Consider the following 24,439-nt stretch of genomic DNA (forward strand, 5'->3'; position numbering starts at 1 on the left):
CCCTGCCTGGGGACCAGCCCCCGTGCTCGGGGACCTCCCCGGCCAGCCTGGCGGGGGGCTAAGAACCTCGGCTCACGCAGCCCTCGCCGGTCTGAAGGGGGGTTTTTTTTGGAGAGACCCAGGGCCACGCCACTGACGCGCGAGGGAGGGCGGCCCGGCGCAGACCCTCGTCCTCCCCCAGCAGCCCACCGGCAGCTGCTTCGCTCCCCTCCGCAACGCTCAGCGAGGAGAGGCGAAGTGCGAGAAAGCAGCCACCAAACGGGCCGTTGGCCCCCAGCCCCGAGTTTCGCAGGGCTGCGAGCGCGCGGGAGAGGGTCGGACCCGCACGTCGCCTGCTGCCAGCGCAAGCCCGCGGCCCCTAAACTGTTTGCTGAGCTTTGCCAGCCCCCGAGGAAAATGTAATCGTGCTGGAAGGAAAAGCCTCCAAAGAAACGTCTCCTCCCCAAACACGCAGAGACGTGCCAAAGCACAAAGTCATAACTCCTGGGAAACGGTATCAAAAAGCCCCTCCTGTGCCTCAGAGGTTTCGGAAGGAGAGGAGGCAACCGGTCGCGTTTTACAGCAGGGACCTTCAGCGCTAGACTTGCCAGCCCCGGCAGCACACCCATAAGCACGAACGCAGAGTCACACACCGAGATCTGACTTGCTCCTGCTTTAGTTAAAAGGCAGGCAGGCCTGGGGAGCATCCCGAGGAGGTTTTTCGCCTTTTCTTTTTTTTAACGTAGGTGTAGGTGGGGAGAAAGCATTAGTCACTCTCGGCAACCTAAAGCAGAAGAGACACACTGGAAACGCGAGAAGAAGGCAGCTGGTGGGAGAAGAACCACAAAGCACCCATAAGTTCACTCTCACTGGTTTTACTGTACTTTGCATGGCAGATCTCTGTCTCTTCTGGGAAACCTCGTTTACAAAGTTGGTGTAGGATGTCACGTATAATTTCTTATGTTTCCACAGAGAGAGGAAAGGGGACGGAAAAGGGCTTGCCGACAGGCTGTGCTGGGACACTGCCATCGCAAGTGGCAGACGATGCTCAGCCACAACACGAGGATCTCAGAGCCAACCTTGTGCAGAGTGGAGACCACACAGTGCCCCGTTTCTTAGGTGCTCCGTATCTTCACTGATGGCCTGGAGGAGGAGATGGATTGCACCTCCTCAAGCTTTGGCCTCAACTTCTACGCTACAGCGGTCTGTGGTAGCGGGGGCCCAGGGTGATCCGTGTTTGCTTTTGCATTACACACATTGCACGTGTGGCATGAGCACGCACATGCCGGCATGCTGTCTCCCGCCCTGAGGAGCTCAGGCGATGATGAATTGCGGCAGATGATCCCCCGGCAGCAACGGAGGAGCCGGCCGGCCTTACTCTCCCACGGCGTAGCGTGGTTCGGCAAGCTCCGCGGCTCAGGCGGATTGAAAATAATGTCATGCGGCGCCAGTTACGGGGCAAGAAATATGATCAAACCCGACTTCACACTCCTGCCACATGTTCTCTTCTTTCCCCATTAAATGGGATTTTGACATAATTACAGTTTTCCTACTGGAACGAGGGAAGCCTTTACCAGAGAAGCCAGATGTGCTTAGAGTTTAAAAACACTAGCTCAGACTCTGAACTTTTAATTTATGGAAGGCGTTTCAGCAATTAAATTAGTATGTATTTTCCTACTCTCCCCTCCCGGTTCAGGACCCCCGGCGTTAGGCTCTGTGTAAACAGTGGGTAAGAGGCTGCAAACTCTTCAGAGGTGAGGAGCGTGGAGGGGAGGGAGCCACCCCGAGAACGAAGGGGAATAAAGGGTGAGAGAAGGAAAATATTATCCCAGTCTGGAGCTGGGGAGCTTAGCAGCTAGGCGTGCTTTAAGAACGAGCTTCAGTGCATGAATAGCTGCTTGCCTCTTCAGTAAGCGTAACACGGACCCCTTTCCTTTTGCCGGGGTGTCCCACATGCTCCAAAGGGGATAATGCTGAAGTGCTTTTGCAAGATTGCTGGTCCTGACAGCCTTCAGGTGCCCCATAGGGCCACGGAGCTGACTTGGGGCTGTCTTCGGGCTTGAAGCACTTGAAGAGTTACCAAGTGACCTGCCCAGGGTCACAGGAGAGAGGCTGTGGCAGGCAGGGGGACAAAAGGAAGGTTTCCCCAGGCTGGTGTGAGCTGTGAGGATGTCCTCCCTTCCACCTCCTACCTTTGAACAACAAATTAAAGCCAGAGGCAAGTCAGGACCCTCTGGACAGATGCTGAAACATCAAAGTCAGCCAGGCTGAAACATGAATCAAGTAGAGAGATTCCCCAGTAAAAAATATGTGGACAGGTGGGAAACCAGATGACAAGGTGATTAAGGTGGCTTTACCTCCAGCCTTTGAAACTGCTCAGATTTAAAACAAGCAAGTGTGCAAGATACTTCATTGGCTTGGTGTAGCTGGGGGGGAAGGGGGGTGTCAGGCTGGGGACATGACCAAGCACAGAGAGACTCCCCTTTTGGGGGGTGTAGGGAAGAGGACTTCCAACGGGAACATATGGGTTCCCCATGCTGGCTAAACTGAGTTGTGGCTGTGCTACTGCAACTTTGCCGTGTTTTCTTAGGCCTGTGGTCTGCAAAGAAGCCTGGGCCGCAACTCTGATGTGAATCCAGCTCTCCTGAGGTCCCTCAAGGTGGCCCCAATCCATCTTCTTGTTCTTGTCATCTCTGCACTGGGCCACCCAGCCTGGGAAACCATACCTAGGAGCAGCTCTGTGGTCACCAGGGCCACCAACAAGCTTCCTGAAGTCTCTACAGGCTCACGTTTCGCTCAGCCACATCACATCCAGCGCTGGGCTCCTCTCCTACCGAGTGCTCACCCAAACACTCACCAAGCCAGCGTGACCACTGATGAACTTTTTGTCGTTCAGCAATAAACAGCTCGGCACCAAACCACAGGTGGTAACCAGCCTGTCAGCCTCTCCCTCCCTTCCAAATAACATCACTGCAGCAAGCAGAGCAAAGCAAGGCATGCATGGGAAGTGTTGGAGGCAAGGGAAGAAAGCATGCAGACCTTTCATCTTCAGAGACACTGAATTTCCTCCTTAGGGTTAACTTGGCCCCTGAACCGTTTTGGTGAAGACTGCCATAACAAACAACGTGCTCTGTTTTCCTGGAAGGAGCTGCCGGGGTTTCAAGTGAGGGTTGAAATCCATGTCCTTGGCAGACTGGGTTTTCTCCTCCTGGTTTCTGTCTTGCTGTATAACAAGACAGCTCAAAAGAAAAGGAACCCAAGGGCAGACCGTGACAAACCGAGTCTCCTCTGTCTTTCTTCCAGATCCTCCAGAGATATTATTTCATTCTTATTCATGATATAGAAATAATATTTACCTCAGCTGCTGCCAATATACTGGGTCTGTAGCGTGTGTGCGGATGTGTCTGTCTCACATATGGATTCCTGGAATGACGGAGATGAGTTCAAACACGGCCCTGTAACATGAGTCTAGCAGGATCTGCTGGCCATTACCCAAGGTAAATGGCCAGGACAGTCCATACGCGGAGCGAAGGCGGTGGTCAGCCACTGATCTAACTATGCTCACACCACTCCTGCCAAAGCAAACTGTCCACTTTGACCCTGACTGAGATTCCCAGCACAACCCTCTTTTAAGCAAGCCACAGCGAATCTGGAATTATCCTGAAATACAAATAAAGACTATGAGATGGGAAAGCCCTAAGAAACCTTGCTCCGTGCTGAAAATTGCACAGTTCTTCCTCATACTAGCTCCAAGGGAAAAACATGCCCCAGTTCACCTAGGACTCTGCTGCTCCCAGAGTTCTTTCCCAAGGACCACAAACATAATGAAATGGACCTAATTCTCCTAATTTCTTCCACTTACACATAAGCAGCTTTATGAGATCACAGTCCTCTCACGACCACTTCTCCATTCTAACTATTTACCTCGATTCTCTGAAGCAAACACAGTCCTGGGGTGGTACAAGGAAACTGAGAAAATAAAGGCCTTCGTAGACAGACAAAAGGTACCGCCGGAGATTTCCCACTGTTCGGGATCCGAGTTTCTCCTTTCCCCTTGAGAGCATGGGACCTTACCTTTATTAGTAATAGATTTTACTTGTGCAGCCTATGAAGGGCTTTTAATCTTGCAGAAATTTGGGCCTAAGAAGCTGCCTTGACAGAATGGAATTCCATTACAGTCGGTTGATATATTGAGGCTATCTTATTACCCCGAGTGGTTATTCTGACCTTGTTTGTGGCCAAAAAAGAGAGAAGAATGATGTGATAAATCCAGTTAGAGCATTTGGATTGTTTGCTGGATTAGTAACCAACTGTGGGCATTTCACTGTAAATGTGCCCATAGTTTTGATTAAGTGATTTGTGCAGCCAGTAACTTTCTTCCACCAATGTAATAATTAATGCGGTTAAGAGACATTTAGAAAATGTATGGGGAAAGTCTGCAAAATGAAGTGTAAATGTTTACGAAGGTGACAGTTCTTCTGCCTTGCCCACAGGCTGTGCTTGTGAATACCACGCTACCCTGCCTGCACCTGGCCTTGTGAAGGGTAACAAGGCTGCAAGGTTGCTTTGATTTTAGCAATAAATAACGTTAACTCCAGCTCTTGGGTTTTGCTCAGATGATCAGTCACATTTGCTAACAATGTTAGCATGATTTGTCAGAAATAAATCCAGCAAACATTTCTAGTGTTCATCAATCTTTGCTTTTTCACTGACTGGAACTGCCTCCAAGGACCCACCAAACACCAAGAGCCAAGTGACACGCTGGTTCATCCCATGCACATCCTCTAAGGGAAAATGGTTAAAATATACCCCCTTGAAGACCGTCAGATGTTGGCTAGTGGGAGGAGTTTGGGACCATTTGGAAAGATCTCTAAAAAAACCCTTAGTGAGGCTTCAGTCTCTGCTCGAGAACCACAGAGGTGAACCCTGAAAACAATAGGAACGAAGAGGTGAACACTTCATTTCCTCCAAAGGCAGCTTCTACAACCACCTCCCCTGCCGATCTCAGAGATGCTTTTTATTTCTCCTATCCAGAGAGCGGTTTCATCCAGGCTAGGTAACTGTGTCGACGGGATTTATCACACACCAGTATGGGGCATACAATGTAGCACCGCTGATAAAAACAAGCTGGTGAATCAAAACCGAAATAGCAAGAGCAGATTTCGGAGAAGTAAACAGGAAATGCTCATAAAGAGCAAAAAAATTGCATCACAGCTGGCGATTTTTTAATTTAAAAAACCGTTGGAGGAAAGGAACACGGGAGGCAGACCCCCAGGTAAATCCACACTACTTCCTCACAGTAACTCAATTGCTAAAACCCATGAATCGGCTACAAAGCAAAATAATGGATCACATATTTTTCTCATAGGACAGCTGTAGCTTGATCTGACTTACATACCCTCTCTTTTCTGAAGATACTAGTGTTTTTTATCGCAGGTTTGAAAAGAACAAGATCCTTAAGATGAGAAATGCTACACAACAAAACGCGCAAAAGTGTCTTTTTCCAAGAAACGAGAGGTGCTTGTCAGTTTGGGTGTAGAAATTTTATATTGTGAGCTATCAATGCTACTCAACACTGGTCTCATCAGAGTTTTCTACTGAAAAATGACGTTCTGTGAAGTGACCGTGCTTGTCGACAGCACTGTGCCAGAAGTCAGTTTTGCACGAAATTACGTAATTCAAATTAATATATGAAAATGTAACTCAAATAATTTTGATCAGTGAATGATTTTTTCTCATTAAAAAAACCTATTTGCAAGCAAATTTGAAATTTGATCGTCCATTTTGATACCAAGGGGAAAATTTTCTTTCAATTTACTTTTGAAATTAGGAAATTTCTCAAAAGGGGAACATCTGGTTCCCACATGCCTCTGATTTTTACTGTGCTGAAGCCTTCAATATGGTGTCTCTTCGCATCATACAAGATTAATTCAAATTGGCGTGGATGGGAACAGTCCATGAAGGCTATGAGCTAGATGGGATAAAAAGCAAAAAGGCAACCAACAGAGTATATTGTTGGCAGAGCTGGTGGATTCCATAGGGAGGTCAGTGTTAGGTCTAATTTTTTTTTACATCTTTATTAATGACAAGAAAATGCAACACGATACGGCAGTAAAACAAGGAAAGAAAGAAAAAAAACCCAGTGTAGCCGATAGCAGAAAAATAATAGTTTCATGAGGTTACTGGTTAGACGACACCTGAAATAGCATGTTCCTTTCTGGGCACCCAACGCTATATTTGGAGGGAGTTCATAGAAGAGCAACAGAGATGATGGAGATGGAGGTGTTGAACTTGGCTCAAGGAAAGATTGGACAGGGTAACAGGCTATGAGCACTTAAAGAAAATAAACACCCAGGGAGAAGTCCTGACCTTGTTGAAGTTGATGTCAAGATTTTCATTGACTTCAGTGGAGGCAGGATTTCACATCGAGGAAGAACAGGAATTATTTAGCAGCGGAGAAGGCTACATGCAGGAGCTATGGGATAAGAACAAAGAAGAAAATATGTAAGTTCATTATCAAGGGAAAACAACGCAAGAGATTTCAGTTTTATTTAAAGGCAGCAAAATCTAGAATGCCAGCTAACAGATGCAGAAAGAGCCAACTGCAGTTTTGTAACCCTTTAATTAAAGCAAGGTTAAATAAAACTAGTGTTACATATTCAGCTCTGACAAGGAAAGAAAATTGGATGCTAACGAAAGCAACGCTACACCCCCTGCAGCGAAACGCCCAACTGTAGCAAAGAGACAGCATCTCCCCAGTTCAAGCGCAGATGGTTTTATATGGGAAAAGTAAATAAGACATTACCATCTGGTTAATAAAATGTGCATCTAAACTAGATTTGACTACATGTCCCCAGATGTAAACATTTTAAAATAGATTTTTTTTATTGTTTCAAGGTTTTCATCCAAAATGCCCATGGAGGAAGGATTCTCATTGACATCAAAGGCACTGAACAGAAACACAAAATGTCTTATCTGTCTGCCCTATAAATTATAAATTTATATTAAAACTCACTGCTATCTGTGCAGAAATATAATCAGGCTTTACTGCCAGAACATAAAGTACACTGCTCGAGATCTGATGAAATCAATAGGCTATTGGAGAAGTTGGCTTCTGAAATGTATAGCATATGTAAAAAATAAGGGATAAGGCATGGTATTTTCAGCAAATGGTAAATCTGCTGAAAAGTTCCACTTGGGAATCAGAATCTATTCATGCTTTTGAGCTGAAATTGTCAACCCATTCTGTCTGGTAAAAACAGAAACACATCCTTGGGAACACTATTTTTTCAAGGGACCTTTTTCTTTCCAACTGACATACTATTAAAAAAATTCAAAAATATTGAATAATCTTAACATCAAAAGAGAGTGGCTTATTCCAAGAAACATAGCAAGTTCTGAGTGACTTCAAAGAAAGATTTTTCACCTTTCTCCTTTTCTTGAAAAGAAAAGCAAAAGATTTCCAATTTGACTTGCCACCAACCCAGATAGGCCGCTCTATCCATAGCTCCGGTGAATGATACCTTCAGCTCTGCTGCCACCTACTAGCAACTGGGCCGGTGCCCCTCTTGAGTCGCTGTTCTGCTTTTAACCCTTCCCCTTGAGAAGGGGTTTTACTCATGACTGGCATTACAATAAATGATTGAGGTGAAAGATAGGAAACGGTTTAGATCAACCAAAATGGGCATGACCCAACACACTCTGAAATCAGAGGAAAAAGTCGAAACGACTGCAGGGAGATTAGACTAAGCCTAAGGCAACCAAACAGAAATGGTACTTTTTTGAATGGGGAGTGCCACTGATTTGCAGGCCTGCGGGGATCATCCTGTCTGACCTTCTGCCTAGCACGTAATATACGTCCACCCTATTGTCCAAACCGGGAGCTTGCGGTTGAACTCCTTCACAGAGGTATTCTTGCCCGAACAGTGTGGAATGACAGGAAAACAGACTCCCCACGCCTACCACACCAGCACATTAGCTATTAGGGTGTGCTGCCAAATCTTATCTTCATAAAGGGGCTGAGTTAGCAGGAGATTTGCCAGAATGCAAAAAAGGGAAGATAGCATCATTCAAAGTCTCCGTGTGCATGCTAAGAGGAAATACACTTCAGCGACAATATAAAGATCCTGCCAATTTCACATGAGATAAACAACTAGAATTACTCTCCTGGATGTGTGCTTTGGAAGTAACTTTAGCACTACCCCTACCAATATTGCCTACTCAAAGAGTCTTCCTATCTCACTTGAGCTTTGCATGCCTGTGGTTTTTAATCATCTTTCCAACCATTGTGAGTGGCAAAGTTGTGTAAAAACTGCTTGTCTCCTCTGTGCATCTCAAAAGACCTTCACTGAAAATGAAGTGACAATAACTTGTCCGTCCAGCTGGAGAAAGCAAGAGGAAGGTAAGAGATTTCACTAAGGGACTACAGAGGAGGTCTCTAGCAGGGCTGTGATTCAGATCTAGATCTCCTAATCCACAGATCAGGCTACTTGGATGTGTAAGTTTTCTTACTGAGACAACACTGTCAGGAGAGGACAAAAACAGATACTACTGGAGACTGTAGCAGAAAAGCAGAAGGAATCAATGCTGGTATTTATCATATTTGTAAATATATCGTCAAGTTTTATTTTCGTTTGCAAATAAACAGTTTTAAATCTAAGAGTAGCACCCTGGCATCAGTCTCCTACCACCAGATACAAGTTCTTCATATACAAGAGGTGTAGAGCGAGGTTCTCAGGCCATCTTGGCCAAGTCTTGGTCAACATTGCCATAGGTCTTTCCAAGCAGACCTTGGAGAGCTCCCATTAAGCCCTGGCACCCAAGAGTCGGAGCTGGCATTTTAATTCACTCCTGCCAATAAAATCTCCATCAGAACCTCAAGAGGATATCTCTAAATAACCTCAAGAGGATATCTCTAAATAACCTGATGATACCACCCTACCACCTAGGTCCACAGTTCATTGCGAGAAGCTTGGAAATCAGCTGGAAGAAAACCAATAATATAATGGTTGCCTTGAGGCATGAATAGAGTCCAGCTGAAGTCCATCAAACATGAGCATCTGGGTTTCTGGCTGGGACCTTGAAGATCCACTGCAACGTCACTGGCTCTGCGTGGATCAGGTGAAACACTATTGAGAGCTTTCTGCTTTTGATCCCTCAGTGTATTTTAAAGCTAAATTATAGGGGAAAAAAAAGGCTTATTCTTGCAACCCACGTGGGGTTGCCTTCCCGGTAGAGCAAGTGAAACTTTCTCAAGACAAAACTGCTCTTTGAGCCATTGTACATTTACAGAAAGATTTTATCTTTAGGTTTCAATTTTACAGTTGTTCCATTTGTTTAAAAGGAAGCTGAAAATGTTTACTGACGTGAATCAAACATATTTTGTGCCTTGCTAAGTACCACAAGTATTCCATTTCAGGCACTCCTTGAAACATTTTCCTTTTTCCTGAAAACTTTTTAAGCTTACGTCAAGTTTCCTCAACAAAAAGAAAAGGTGTTTTCTTATCAGCTGCCTGGCATGGTGTAATGTTCACATTGCATAGCAAGGTAGGTATCATACCTTTTATGCAAGCCTTCGAAACAGACTGCGGAGGGGCAGGCTTGGGGCCAGAGGACTGGCAGCCATGGGGTGCTCTTTTCCCTGTTCAGTGACAAGCACACACACGAGCTTTGCTTCCCTTCCCTTCTCCAAAAGAAAGGTTTACTCTGCCTTCCTCTCTAGGTCTTCTTCTCTCAGTGTTATTCTGAATAACTGAGTAACAGCAGAACCAGAGCTGGGATGGCTACACGTTTAGGCTGCCCTTTCCTTTCAATAATTTTGCATAATAAATAAATAATAATAAATAAATAAATAAATAAATAAATAATAAAGAGATCAGTCTGTTCTAACAAGGGGGATTGCATTCCTCTCTCTTTCAGTCGTTCCCAAGCCCATTTCCTCTTTCATCCCCATTCCTCTTCCCAAAGCACTTCACCAGCCAGTGCCCCACTTGCACAGGAGCATTCGCCGCTGATGTCGGCTCGCTCAAGACGGAGGAGCACGGCTGGCCACACACTCCGCATGCCACCGGTGGGCTGGTCCAGCCCGTCTGCTTTCCTTCACAAGTCCTGCTCCCCCTCCTAAAGCCCTACCCCAGACCAGAGATCTCTGTGGTCCTCTCCAAGGTCATCCTCCAGCACGTGGAGGTCCATTTTTTGCAGGGTGGTGGAAGTTTCAGGGGGTGGAAATGACCCAAAGCTTTTTCTAGTTTCCTGTTCCTCCAGCAAGTTACCTCTAGATTCCTGCTGGTGGGGTGGGAGCAGAAAGTCCTCAGGAAAATACCTGAGCCCTACGAAAAGCAAGCCAAGAACTGTTTTTGGAAGAGGAGAGGCAAGGAAAACCCAAGTGAAAACAGAGCGAAACCAGAGGAGAAGAGGAAGGACACCTCCCTTCTTGACTACCGAAACTGAGTTGGTGAAGAACGATGACAAATGTGCACAGAGGGAGGGGAAACGGGCAGCTGCCTCCAGTCCCGGAGCAAAGGGAGGGTTTGTGGAGCATTTCCCGGTGAAGGGGAACGAAAGGAGCCCCATTTTTTCAGCCCCACGGCTGGCCATGATATGCCTGGTCCTGATCAAGCAACTAGAAATGCTCGCATGGAAGCAATGAAAGTTCTCAGTGGTACAGCTTGTGTTTTAAACAGCCTGGTGTGGGACTAAGAATAAAGACTGTGGGGCCTTCTGCTAAATTTATGGGGCTAATACCCCAGGTGCAGACAAGCTGCAGCGGAAACGGGGTGAATCTGAAAAAACAATTAAGAGGGGAAATGGACTGTTCTTTCCTTCGTTAGGGAAGGACCAGGGAGGCTTTATGGTGAAAGTGATAGTTGATATGGAAAACAGTCAAAACCCAACCTCCCTCCGTTCCTGGAAATCAGTGCGCATAAGGATCCTCAGTAGCAGCATGAGTTTCATATGGGGCCTGTGCATCGCCTCAGTTTCCTGGAGGAGTTCAAGCCAGCCCCCAAGTGTTATTTTAACACAGTTTCTTGTGTATAAATATTTATAAAACGCTTGCTTCAAATACTCTTTTAAAAATAATAAAACAAAATAACCTTCCAAACCCCACTACCCCTTATTGCATCTTTAGCAAAATATTTTCTTAACCTTTCCTATCTTCAACCCTAGGGGCTTTTGCTCGCTGAGCAAACGTCTCTCCTCTCCCTATCCCAGCCTGCTTGTTCTCCTGCAGGGCATCAGACTGCTTTCTTAATGGTTAATAAAGTTGCGCAGGACTGCAGCAATGTCAAAATTTGGAGGCAGAAGGAACGAAAGCAGCTTTTCAAATTCATAGAGCTATCACAAGCACTTGGCTTTCATCCACAGGGGTCAATGGGAGCAGGAGAAAGTTCATAGAGCAAAATGGGTTACTGAGGTGCAGCGTATTTGGCTTCCAAGGCTTGGGACCTTGAGCGGGGTGCAAAGGCTGTTCTGCATGTCCTGAGCATGAGACCCCTCTGTTTTCTGCAACTCCGGCTGCAGGCCCGGTTACCGCCGATGCTGTGTTTGGAACAAGCTGGACATGGTAACAGAAAAGCCTCTCCTTTGCTGTATCACGGGGAGAGAGCAGTGGGCGAGGAGAGGCCTCCGGAGCTTGCCTGTTGGGAGGCTTACAGGACCTAGAAATAGGTGACCTGTGTGTCGTTGGAGGAGGACACAGCCTCTCTCGGAACAGAGGACAAAAGATGCCCAGATCGAGATAGAGATGGCCAGAGGGTGGAGGTGGGCAGGACCTCACCCCCATGGGCGGATGAGGGTCTCCATGCCACCAGGGAGAGGGGGGCCTGCCTGCTGCATGTGCTCCTGTCGGACATGACCCCCACCCTGAGCACCCCCCAGAGCCATCCAAAATAGCTTTGCTATGGGGCATCTCTCCCCAGCTCTTTCCAGCTGTGAACAGCTTCCCCCAGCCACATTTGGGGACCCTCCTGTGTGCAGCCTAAATAACCGCGCTAGGAAACAACCAGCGATACCTAGCTGGGGTTTTTGGGAGCGCTGGCGTGAGCCCTATCTATGCCGTTGCCTGGCTGGGTCCAGCTCCAGGGGTGCGAGCCCAAGGGTGGAGTTCAAAGCTGCCAGCTCTGCCGCCCCGGCTGCGGTTCCAGCACAGCTCTCTCACTCGCAGACCAAGCAGAGGCACAGAGAGACAAGACCAAGCCTGAAAACACGGATCATGACGTGGCCTCTAACAGCACCTGCTCTCACATCACGTTGTTCCTTGTTCAAGGCCCTTCTGACAGTCAGCATCGGCTTTTGACAACCGATCATCGTGGTTGCGCTGTGTCCTCCTTCACTTCTCTCCCTGCCAGCCCCCACCAGCAAGCTCTTCTCTGCATCCTTGGCTTTAGGCTAAGGAATAAAGTTAAATTCAGGCACACGCATTTTCAGGATCAGGGGTATAGGCCGCAGTTTTGGCCCTCCATACTGGGGACAATCCTTGACATCCAAACCTTTGCTGTCTGCTTTAAAGTCACCCTTTTAAACCACCCTGAGCATGACCAGGCTCCATCCACAGCCCACCAAAGCCATCGCACTGAGCTCACTCCTCTGGCACTAAGACATATCCCACCACCTTAGTGCACCCCACGGAAGAGGGTCCTGCTAGGAAACAGGCTGCGGATGGTGCCTCTGTTTCCAGAGGCTGCTTTTGCTTCCACTTCAGGTTGTTTCAGAGAGAGAAATGGAGGAGCAGAAGGGAGGGGAAATATGAAATGTGAATTTGCCTGAGGCCACAGCATGCAGCCAGAGTCAGCACCATACACCGAAGGAGAGGCTTGGTGGGTAGAGAGAGAAGCTGGGATGGGAGGCATCCTACGTGGGAGCGTCCCAGGAGCTGGGCTTATAATTTACAGCATAGAAAATCAGCACAGACCTAGCTGCCCTGTGCAGCTCCCCTTTGGAGGCACTGGCTGTCCTCTTCACTGCAAGATCCCAAGCGAGGATCTTTTCCCTTTTTCTCCGGCGTGGTTACTGTCCTTGGCCTGGTTTGTCTGGTTCAGCAAACACCTGCTTCTTCCCAAACTGACCCTAAGCTCGCCCAGGGCAGCAGGGCCACAGCCTGTGGCCGGCAAGACTCGACACTTGGAACTGAATCAGCCCGTTTGTTAAGTCATCCTGTAAACTGGGATAACATAACTCATTTTACATCCATAGTATTTGGCCCCTTTTGTTCCTAAAATCTGGTTAGCAAATCCCAAGACAGAGCTGTCATGTCAGTCTGCCCCCGGCCATCTCTGCTGCGGCACATGAATGGGGACAGGCTCGTTTTGAAGTATTCCTGGGGTAAGTGTGACCTACTTTTGTGGCTGCCGGAGTGTTCATTATGAATTCCTAATGATCTCGTTGTTCCATTAAACGAAGGTTGCCACCTGTCCCGCAGACTTTAGCTCAAGCTGGGATTAACATATCTGCTGACCCATTTCTCCCTTTTGTAGGACACAACCCCATGATCAATAGGTTTTTCAGACCATCTAGGGCTGATCTTCCGTTAGAGTTAATAGATGCCATGAGCCGATTCACTCATTTGCAGACGTACCGGGTCTGATTAGGAAGGGGTGCCGAGCCACCAGCCGCAGCCAGGCTGCTTCTGGGTTGGACATTTCGGGAAAATCCTGCCCATCCGATTTTGACAGAAGATTCCTCCCGTCTTGATCCCATTAGGAAAAAGTTCAAACAATATGAATAATTTACCACAGCAAAGAAATGGGAAGGGAATTGCTGAGGTTGCATTTAGGGCAAATGAAACACTTGCAATTTAAAAGAGAGACTATAAGAGCCTCTGCTAAGGGCCTGAAGGCTGCCTGCATTTCTGCTCTGGCTAGTTCCACTTCTGCACTATTACAGCAACAAAAATAGCCAGGTTAGCATCCACCAGCCCATCCTCGCTTACAAAGCCCCAGCAAGACTCTCAGGGGCATTTGTTCAGCCGGAGCGGTGGAGGGATGAGACAACCTTGACGTTACTAAGCTGAAAAATGAAGTTCGGAGCTCACTGCCATACGTCTGTGCTGAGCAGAAATGCCCACTGCCGGTGTAGCCTGGGAGCAAAACCAGAGGTCCCCACACGGTGCTAGTTTTCCCATGTTTTGTCTCTCCTGTTGCTGTCACTGAATGAAAGGCCGTTTTGTACATGCAAGAAAAAACTCTGATACTGAGATAGGCCATTTCGGTTCATCCCAGCCTAGTCCAGGCCTAGGAGAGACGTTAGCGAAGGCAGGCAAGCGCTGTTTTACACTGCTGTAGATACAACAGCCCTGCAGCACGGGCGTGAAGCCCGGTTGGTAAAGTCGCCAGCACACTGCCGGCGGCTGCAGAGGACGGCACCGCTCGCTACATGCCAGAGCGGGCTCTCGCGGCCCCTCTCCCCAGTGCAGGGAGCCCAGCGGGGCTGGCAGCTCACTCGCGGGCAGCCCCTGCTCTGCTACTCGGCTCTCCCAAGGACGGATCCCAGCGGCCGAGAGCCCTGGAGACGGCAGGTTAGAAGCACAAGCCGTGCAGCACGAGGAATAAAATAAATAAAGCGAGAGGAATAAATTCCCATGGACAGGCTCAGCGAGCGCGCTGCAGCCAAATGACCTCAAGTGCACCGCTTTCTTCTCTTGCTGGAGGAAGGCACAAGTACAGCTGCATTTTTCATAAATAGGAACACCCTAGCTTGATGTTTTTTAAAGCTGTCTAGACAGTAGAGCGAGACCTTATTTCAAGGCACATAATCACTTTCCCATTTTTCTTCGCAGCAGAGGACATTTTCCAAGATTAGATAGAAGCTGGTGGAGCAACATGTTATTAACCTTGGGTGTGCCTCCTTGCTTTAGGCTCTCCTTGTCCGAGCTGGAGGTGCCTTTCTGTCTGATCACGTCTCCCCTTCATTCATGCCTTCCCCCTTGACAGAAAAGCTTCTTCTTTCATTAGCTGGCAAAGGTTAGATAAAATTATGCATGGGCTGTAGACGGCTTGGAGCGCAGAGGGCGGCGTGGAAGAATGCTGGCTGCCCTTAGCAGCAGGCAAATATTATTCTGCGCTTTCCAACATGGCACTGGCTGCTCCGCCTGCAAAGCGCTGAGCTTCTTCCAGGCACGAGGTGGTTGCCTGACAATCGCTTTAGAGGAGGAAAGAAGAAAAAAAAAGGAAAAAAAGAAAAAAAAAAGGCTTTCTGCTGACCCCCGCAAAGTCAGCGGGCCATTGCAAAAAGGCGCTAGAAGCTGTCCAAGGTGAGCGATTGCGAAGGGCCAGGATGGCTCCCGAGGCGGCTCCCCCCAGGTCACAAGCAGTGCCAGGGAAGGACACTCCTACCAGGGACACGTCGCTCCGACGCACCTTGCCTTCCGCGGCTTCCAAGGTCGACGGTCCCCTGGCACTTTTTGGCACGTTTGCCAGGGCTTTTGCTTTGCGGTGTTCAGGCTACAGCCCATTCCCATGGGGTGGAGAAGGCGAATGAAGGACCAACGGGCCATTTTCCCATGGAAACGGCTCATCCCCTCTGCGTGGGGACAGGACCCACCGTGGAGACGTTGCACCCGGGGCTCCTGCTGCCAAGGAAATTCCTGCGGGAGCAAGGCCAAGGCTGTCCGAGCGCGAACGGCACGCTACGGGCGTGCAACGAGCATCCTGTCCCTGGCACGGCCCCCGGCCCCGAGCATCCCAGAGCCGGCAGCTGGGCCGTGACCTACCGCTCGGGTTATCCGAAGGGAACAGCGTCCAGCTCGGCTTGTCACATCGAAGCAAGCCAGCAAAGGCTGAAGACAAATAGACCGTCGCGAACGAGGCTGGCGCAGCGCGGAGAGCCGCGATAAGAGGCCTGCTCGGCTGCCAGGGAAGCCGCGGGTTGACAGGACGGTCCGTCAGCATCTTCTGGGAACGCGGGGAAGTGTTTATAGCCCGAGTGACAGGCGCGCTCGCCCGCCTGGTGTTCCCGGACTGACGCTCACCCTCTGCCTGGACGCTGTTTACGTAGGGTCACTCGGCGGCAGGAAAACACGCAGGCTGGGAAAGAGGGGTTTTCCACCGGCGCTCCCCATCAAGGCTCTGGCAAAGCTTCATCTGCCTGAGACAGGGCCAGCCGAACCCAGGACACCACCAGCACATCCATCCGCTTCCCTCAACAGGACGGCTGGGGCCCTGCTCCCCGCCACACTCTCCAAGCTGTATTTTTTTCCATTTTCTTTCCTATCCTCTATCTCGGAAAAGGGACCAGAAAACCTGGCCAACAGCAATGCTTTGAAAAAGTGTCATCCCAGTACAGGATCGCCACGTCTCTGAGTAGCTGTTCTAATAATTCGCCATGCACAGCAGCAAGCAGAAGCAGTGCTCTCGCTTTTTGCTTGCTCAGCATTTCGCTTTAGAGGATGCAGAACCTGACTTTGGGAATAATTTCTGCTCTACATCATCTGGTATTTCTCTGCTCCCTGAAGCAGGCAGTTAAAACCATCCAGGGGAACTGCCTTTCCTCACACAAATTCGCCACTGCTAAACAGAAAGTGAATACATGAGCTGCCTGATATTAATGCTTTACTTCACAATTTACATATCAAGTGCTTTAATGAATTATTTTCACTATCATTCTCTTGACAGTGAATAAGCTTAGAAGTAACAGACTTGTAATTAATTAAACTTTAATTACAACAATTTGTCATTTTATTATTTGCAATTATTACCTTAAAGGTGATAAAAATTGCAGGATATCACAACTGAATACAAATCCCTAATCAGAAGTAATCAGCTCCCATCATAACCTTGAACAAGGGTGACTTTATTAATGCATCTCCCCTGGAGCCCGAGCCCCTGCCTTTCCCGGAGCCGCTGCAGACGCGGCAGTGCAGGCGGTGGCTGCAGTAACCTCAACCCGGGCCCCGAGGTAGCTCCTCTACGTTCCCCTGCTTAAGGGCACTTTGATTTACTAAAGAAGTTATCCTGCATAATTCTTATTTAATTATTAGCTATAGTTTCTTCCAGCTCCTGTGGATAAGTTTGCCATCTGTATCAAGTTTACAGATCTGCAATTTAATATTAGAAGACGACGTAGAGATCTAAATTCAATGCAAACAGTTGTTCTAAGTAATACAAAAAGGCATTGCTAAACCACCCAAGTATTACACCTCCGATTTGGTGACACTCACAGGAGCAGCTCCTTGGCTCCGAAATATAAAGCAGAAAGGGCAAGGGTTAAGTTTTATCTGTGCTTGCTGCTGCTGCTGTCCCCATGACTATTTCCAGGGCCCTCGATATCCACGTTCACATGCAGTTAATTCTCCCTACTTGAGGGAACAAGATATGCGTTTCCTCGTCCCTGCATCTTGATAGACTCCGATCAGACTCATGACTCCATGGCATATTTCCCTTGGCTTGGCCCTACGTCTTAAAAAAACATGTTTTAGAACAGTTTTCCACAGGCCAGTCTCAAGACATCTTCAAAAGGCATGAGAATGGCATCCACAGCGGCAATTAGGCTGTAATTAAGCAGAGACTTTCCAAGGGAATGCCCTCAAGGGGCTGTTTTTGCAATGTAGGAGGGGTCTTCAGGTTGGCTTGTTCCATCGTGCTAAATTTACCCTTTCTCACCATCCTCGGCCAATCCCCTTCCGCAGAACAAGCCATCAGCCAGTTTTGTTCTTTGAAGTCCCTAAAGTTAATTGGTCGGGCAGGAATAATTCCATTTTTAGCCTCGTTTCCTAGGGAAACTGCATGTGCATTTGTCTGTCCTCCCTTAATTACTTGCGAATGTATTGGCCAACTTCATGCAAATCTGACAGAAGGGGAGTGGGCTCATAACCACAACGTACCCACGAGTTGCATGAAAACCAGACAGCCGGGAAGAGGAGAGAGAAACCCAGTAAATGACTCCAAATCACAAGGCAAATTTCACTTGTCCCACTGCTCCTGGGGTGACCCCCCCATAACCAGGGCCACCACGCCACTGGATTGTAGCTGCTACACGTTGTAAGAAAGACCATCAATCACAACAGAGAGAGAGAGAGACTCCCCTCATATTTGCGGTTAGGACATTTCTGTGCCGGTCCAAACTGCGGGTCTTCTTTCCAACCCATCCCACCCCGTTTGCATTGATCCTCTTGGAGAGCAGCTAGGGGCCACCACAGGCCACTGGTTTTTCATCCGACTTCCTTGCCGTGACCAGTGGAGACCTGAAATCTCCGGCACGGGTGAGGGACACCTATCTGGCCGAGTGCCACCCCACGGGTGGTGTGGGTACATCTCCCCGTGCAAAGAGCCCCCTCCTTGCTCTGGCGCTGCACCGGGGGACTTCAGCTGAGACCCACCAGCTACCCTGAGTTTTGTGTCAGTCTAAAAGGCTGTTTCATGCATTAAACCGAGGCTTGAGAAACCTAACGCCTCCCCGACTCCCGTTCCTCGCAGGCAGGGCAGTCATCGGCGTGCGAGGAGCCGACGTGTAGGCTCAGCTCCCCGCAGCGCTGCGAGGGGCTGCACACGGAGAGACCCCGGGCAGAGCGCGAGCCTCTCCGGGCTTTCGTATTTCAAATGTAACATATTTCTGCTGCTCCTGGTTGGGAACTCAGCCACCACTTCATAAATCAACACCCCGCTATCGTGTTTGTTCTGCAACCAGACAGTTTGATGTGAAACAATACAGCCCTGGAGGCGTCAGCTTCCTTGGGTTATCTCAGTGGAAGACTAACATCAGAGACTCGCTTTATCCACCAAGACGGTTGCACTTTCAAGTTATACGCCTCAGACTGAAATTCCCTTGCTCAAAGCCTTGAGAGATCTAAACAGCCCCTATTTTTAAGCTATGATACAACAGCATTTTCAAGAGGCTTAAGACCACTTGTATCTTAGCACCTCGGTCTTACAGAGGTTTGCAGATATGTTCAACCTTGGGCAGGCAGTCATTCAGAGGACCTCGCCATGAGCTGAGAGTTAAATGTAACTATAAAACCTCCCGTGGGATCAGGGCCTGAAGTTAGGTGAACCATGGAGAACAAAAAAGACCATGGTCCTAGGATATTTGCATTTCTTGTAAACATGCTTGCAAAACCACTTAGCGAATGAATGCTAATTGTTGTGCAGAAAGCCCACCCTCATCACAGGGGAGGGAAGAAATGCCCTAGGTAGATGTTGCCAAATTTTCCTTTGACCGACAAATAAAATGCAGGTGATCTCATCTACACTGATTGGCGGTGACCGAGTAAGAAAATGAAAAGGAAATTACTTCATTTTAAATGTCTCTTAACTGATGTTCAGCGATAAAAAAGCGACATTCAACAGCAAAAATCCATGTGACGCGCACACGAGTGCCAGAACAAGTTCAGCATGACCGGAGCTGTCAGGAGGGCTGTCAAGAGGGTGCAACTGCAAACCTTTGAACCAAGTTAAGCGCCTTCAGTCAGGCTTGCAAGACAATTACGCCCCTAACAAACATTTACATGAAAAAGGCTGCAGGCCTCCACTTTTGTTGCTTTTCCAGGGACAGGCTGGCGGAGACGCGCGTATTTTACACACGCTGCAGCTGCTTGGGTAGCAGAAATAGATAAAACTTGACAAATTAACACAGCATAAGCCAAACAAAAAAAGCGACCTTCGAACTTGCAAGAACCCCTGGCCCGAGCTGACTTCGGAGCAGCGCTCCGGCCCTTCGAGGGGCCCCCGCAGCCGCGGCGGGGCTCATCCGGCTCGCTGGACCCGCGGCGCTGGGGACGGACGGGCAGGTGGAGCTGGGCACCGCTGAGCCGTGAGTCAGTCCCAACCTCCCAGCACACGGCTGGAGCAACCCGCGGCCGCGTGTTTAAGACATTACCGAACCTTGGGCAAGTCGGATCAGCTCCCTGTAGGGACTGCTGCTGTTTTTCACTTCGCCCTTGATTTTGCGATATTAAGCCGTCTCCGAGAAGCCACTGCTGCCGAGAGCTGGGTTCCTCCGGGCATGAAACGCAGCAGCTACTCTGTCTGAGGGGCCAGGATCAGGGACAGATTTCGGTGTTATCCTGCCCGGGGCCAAAAGCACAACAAGCCTCAGAAATAAGGCCTATCTCCTGGGATTCGGGGATTATCCAGATGATTCAGAAAAACCACACTCCAGAAATGGCTTTACTCGAGCACTTTTGCAGTTGTTTCAGGCATGTTTCTGCAGAGCAAAATAATTACCCTGTCTGAAAACAGCCCAAAACAATCATGCTAAGCCAACGCGTATGGAAGACCATCTAACACGAAGGTAGCTTTGCTCAAGTTCAGCGCAAGGAGTCATTTCAGGGAGCGTTCAGGCATATGCAACTTAACTGCTGAACTTGATTTGACCTACTGACTACACAGACTGACGGACTGTCAAACTAGCCTGGACTGAGAGCAAACATCTCTCGGGCTTTTTTTCTCTCCTTGAGCCCTGCTATGAGCTCACCTCCTTTTTTAAAGCCTTCCTCTAGAAAGGTGACTTCTGCCTGTCTTTTGCCTCGCCCAGCAACACCTCTTCAAATATTTTTAGGTGGGAGGTAATCCTCTTCCTCCCTCCTTTTCCCAGGGCTTTCTGTGCCTGTAAAATATTAGTTAATCCAGTGTTAAAGCCATAACCTTGGTTCTTATTGTGGAATAAACAGGAACTGGAGAGGCTTGACAGCGCTGCCGCTTTTTTCACTCCTCGTTTAGACCTTCCTAAACGGCTTTATCAATGTTACGTCTTCTCATGCTACAACACTAGTTGTTTGCAGCACAGATTGATGAGACTGTACCAAAGCCACTCGGCAGGGATAATATTTGACTCTGTGCGTTCAACGCTCAGCTGAACTGCAACACGGAAACCTCAGCAGAGAGGGCCTCACTTGGCCTCTGCCCACAGCTGGCCACCGATGCGTCCGTGAGCAAATGTCTCTGTGGCTAAGTGCATGGTATCATCTAAGGGTGCCCTGGGAAATGGAAACTGTCCTCCTTCCTAGAAATAGCAAGACAAACCTGCTCCTTCAAACCCTCTTCTTTATATGGAAATACTCATCAAGTTCCTTAAAAAAGGAACAGGATATTCTTTATATGCCACTAAAATAGATTCCAAATCCCCTCTAGGTTGCCACCAAGGCAAACAAAATTTGGCCAATGTGAGAAACTACTGCAGATCTCACCAAAGAACTCAAAATCTTAAGTCAGATAGTCTAAGCTTTCCTTGTTTTCCCCTTCATTGCTCTAATCAAAACTTGAATGAACTTTGTGGCAGTCCTAAGCTGGAGCTCAGTTTCATGTTTGACCCTCACTTTGAGCCTGAAGATGCCAAAATTTTGAGACCCCAGCACTGGATCAGGAGTCAGACATGGCCCATTTTCAAGAAGGGGACCAAAATGACAAGGTCTTCTTTTTCTAAAAGCAAATTTCATTTTTTTTTTTAAGGACAAATTCCGTTTTGTTCTAACATATATCTTTGGTATATATATACATATATCATTCAGTTTTCAGACAGTAAAAGCTAAAAAGAGAAGCTATAAGCATGTAACTGTTAACTGGCATTTTCCACACTGGGAACATGCAACCGGGAGGGATCGCACGGCTCACGTGCGGATGGAGGTGACATGCTGGATGCAGAGCCCGGCAGGGTCTGGGGAACATCTCCTCCACGTGTCCCGTTACGTCTCTCAGCACTAAACACTTCCACTGCCTGGTGGTCCCGCTGCGGGGTCTGGACAGGTTCAGGCAACGAGGACTCCACGGAGGGTTACAAAATGCAGAGAACTTCATCCAGCTCAGGAAGGATACCAGGAGGGAAATATCATATACACTTGCCCTGCTTTTATAGTCATCTACATAGCAGCCATCTATTTCTGGCTACTCTTGGAGACAGGATTCTTGGCTAGACGTGCTTCGGTCTGACCCAGAATGGCTGTGTTTATGTGTCGAAGCTTTAAAAGTGACGGCAGCCCTTCACGGTCCTACCTAGCACAAGTCCTACCAACGTCAGCAGGAATAGCGTAAACTGAGGCTGGGGTTTCTGAGAGCCCTTCGCTCCCCTGAGCTGTGTCACCAGAATCCCATACAGACTTGCTTCTGTCTTTCTTTCAAGTCTCGTTCCCAAAACATGAGATTTTACTTTCTTTCCATAGGGAAACTTGGAGGCCCCCACCGAGAGTGGTGAATGAGTGATCTAGATTCCTCCTGTCAAACGCGCCAAAGGAAGCACTGAAAGCATTAATATTCGGAAAGAAGGGTAATTACAGAAGCTCCGCTTGCACGCAGTGGTCCCACCAGTCAACACAAGATAAGCACTCTCGGGAGTATAAGTTATTACAGATAATAAGGCAGAAATTCCCCTTAAACAGCTTTGTACATATGTTCCTAAGATTGACTCCAGAGACGCTTGTCATCGGATGTCAAACAAGAAGCTACAAGAATTATGGCAAATTAATTTCCTGTATGTTTTCTTGTAAGCAAATGACACATTCTCCCTTGTTTAGATTAACTGAATGATTTCAGATCCTCGCAAGATGTGGCTACATGACGGGACCTGGGAACCAGAACCGATGCCCGATCACCAAGGCTCAGTCACCAACTGCTATTCAGCAGGCAGCAAGAGCTAGCCCACTCCATCACATTCGCAATAACGTGGGCTGGGTTTTAGCTTTAGAAATCACAGAGATTACAGACACCAATTGCTAGGGTTTTTGTTGTGACTGCCTCCTTTACGAGCCACGTATAAACAGGAAACCACGGCCACATGGCAGGGAACTGACTAAATCCTGGCAAATACTGATAAAAATCAGGTCATATTGACATCCTTTGTTTATTCATTGCTTTGTTAACGCTGTTTATCCTTTATAGTTTAGATAGTGTCTTGGCCACATTTTTGGAAAAACTCCCACTTTGCCATCCATCTACCGCCGTTCGCCCTCCAAGAACCGCGTCGCTGCAAACCTCTTATTTCTAACCAGCACCAGGAGCAGCTGCTCCAGAGGCAGATACAAGGAGATGCATGCTATAGGGCATACACTGACTTATTCCACTCTTCCAGGAAGGTTTATCCCCGATCCCTGGGAGCGTGCTGACAGCTTTTGCCTGGACACACGAGTTTCTCTCTTACTTAAGAGTCAAATCTATTTTAAGTGAAGAACCTGCCGAAATACAGTACACGTCAAGAAAACGCCACAGCCTAACTGCGCGTTGCACAGCAAAGAACAGGCTATGTTTGGCTGGCAGTTGTTTATCACTGCCTGGTAGTTTATCCCAAGCCTGAATTCATCTCAATAGAATGAGGAGTTTAAGTACATTATAAATTTCTTCCAATGCTATTAATACTCAAACATCTGCACTATTGCAAACGTGCTCTGATATATCTGCATTGCAGATATAAACATATCTGATATATCTGTTTTGCATTTGACAACCGCAGTTCATCTGCTGCTAACGCTTTCCTCCCCAGTGCAGATACGCCAGCAATATCAAGGTAGCATTCCTACCATCAGCTCCAGCTCGTTAAAAATGGGTGACACGAAAAGAGCCTTGAACTCCTGCACTCATTTTTTAGGCATTTCTTTACCTTGCTGGGTCCACAGCAGGTCACAGGCCTCTGCTAGCTGCTCGCTCTTTCACACAGCTTTTGGCTGTGGAGAAGGAAGGCCCTTGCAAAAGCCAAACCTCTTGAGCTACTCAGCTGAGAGGAGAAAAGTACTGCAGGTGTAAACTGTAAAATGTCATTAATTCCACCCCAACCAACAGAGCCATGACAGATGTTACTAGCTAAAGAGCTGCTCCTCCACCCCCAGATTTCTTCTGTATTACATTAGCTCTTGTTCTTTGCAATCTAATCTGATTCATTTTTAAGCACTGCCTCTATCAAGGGAGTTTCTATTAACCACACAGCATGCCGAGTTTAACCTTTACTGTGGGTTAGCTCTACTCTGAAATCTCTCTGCAAATCTGTTCCTCTTCTCCGCGTTTGCCACGAGCTGACGAGGTTCAGCTCTGGGGATTTGCCCACCTGGACCCTTTGCAGACGGGCAATGAGCTAGGTGCGTCTACGCCTAGTTACTGCTCAGGGGGTCACAGAGCCCAGCCCAAAGCAGAGAGCTTGGGACTAAGCCCTCGGGGTTGGAGGGAGGGATGGAGCAAGAGGATGGAGGCCAGGGGGTGTTTAACCAGCCAATGTCCTACTAAAATTAGTCAGCTTGATCTATGGGGTTGTGCAGAGAACAGGCTTCACTTAAAGGAAAGGCTGTCTGGAGAAGCTCCTATGTCCGTCTCCCCACGTTTAAGACAGAGGAAAGGGAGGGAGGCTAGCTGGCCGCGGCAGGGTGCTGTAAATATCCTGCTGGGCTTCATGGTGGGCTTTTAAAGGTTGAAGAGCAGCCAAGTTTGGAAGCCGAACGCAAAGACTTCTGACCTTGGACGTTCAAAAAGATAGTGGTCATCTCAGGCTTGAGGACTTAACAACATGGGAAATACCCTACTAGTCCCTGCCAGCCCATTCAGCCCAGTGATCGGTC

General features: G+C 48.2%; 1 long non-coding RNA gene across 2 annotated transcripts in view; it reads right to left on the reverse strand.

Annotated features, from left to right (window-relative positions):
- Window positions 1–24,439, reverse strand: part of LOC112985796 (uncharacterized) — a 112,453-nt gene that overhangs the window by 27,260 nt on the left and 60,754 nt on the right. For both annotated transcript variants that reach the window (XR_003259831.2, XR_003259830.2), the window contains one exon: window positions 6,349–6,454. This is a non-coding gene — a long non-coding RNA (uncharacterized LOC112985796). The remainder of the gene's footprint in view (window positions 1–6,348; window positions 6,455–24,439) is intronic.

Source organism: Dromaius novaehollandiae, chromosome 7 (assembly GCF_036370855.1).
Source record: "Dromaius novaehollandiae isolate bDroNov1 chromosome 7, bDroNov1.hap1, whole genome shotgun sequence".
NCBI classification, from domain to species: domain Eukaryota; kingdom Metazoa; phylum Chordata; class Aves; order Casuariiformes; family Dromaiidae; genus Dromaius; species Dromaius novaehollandiae.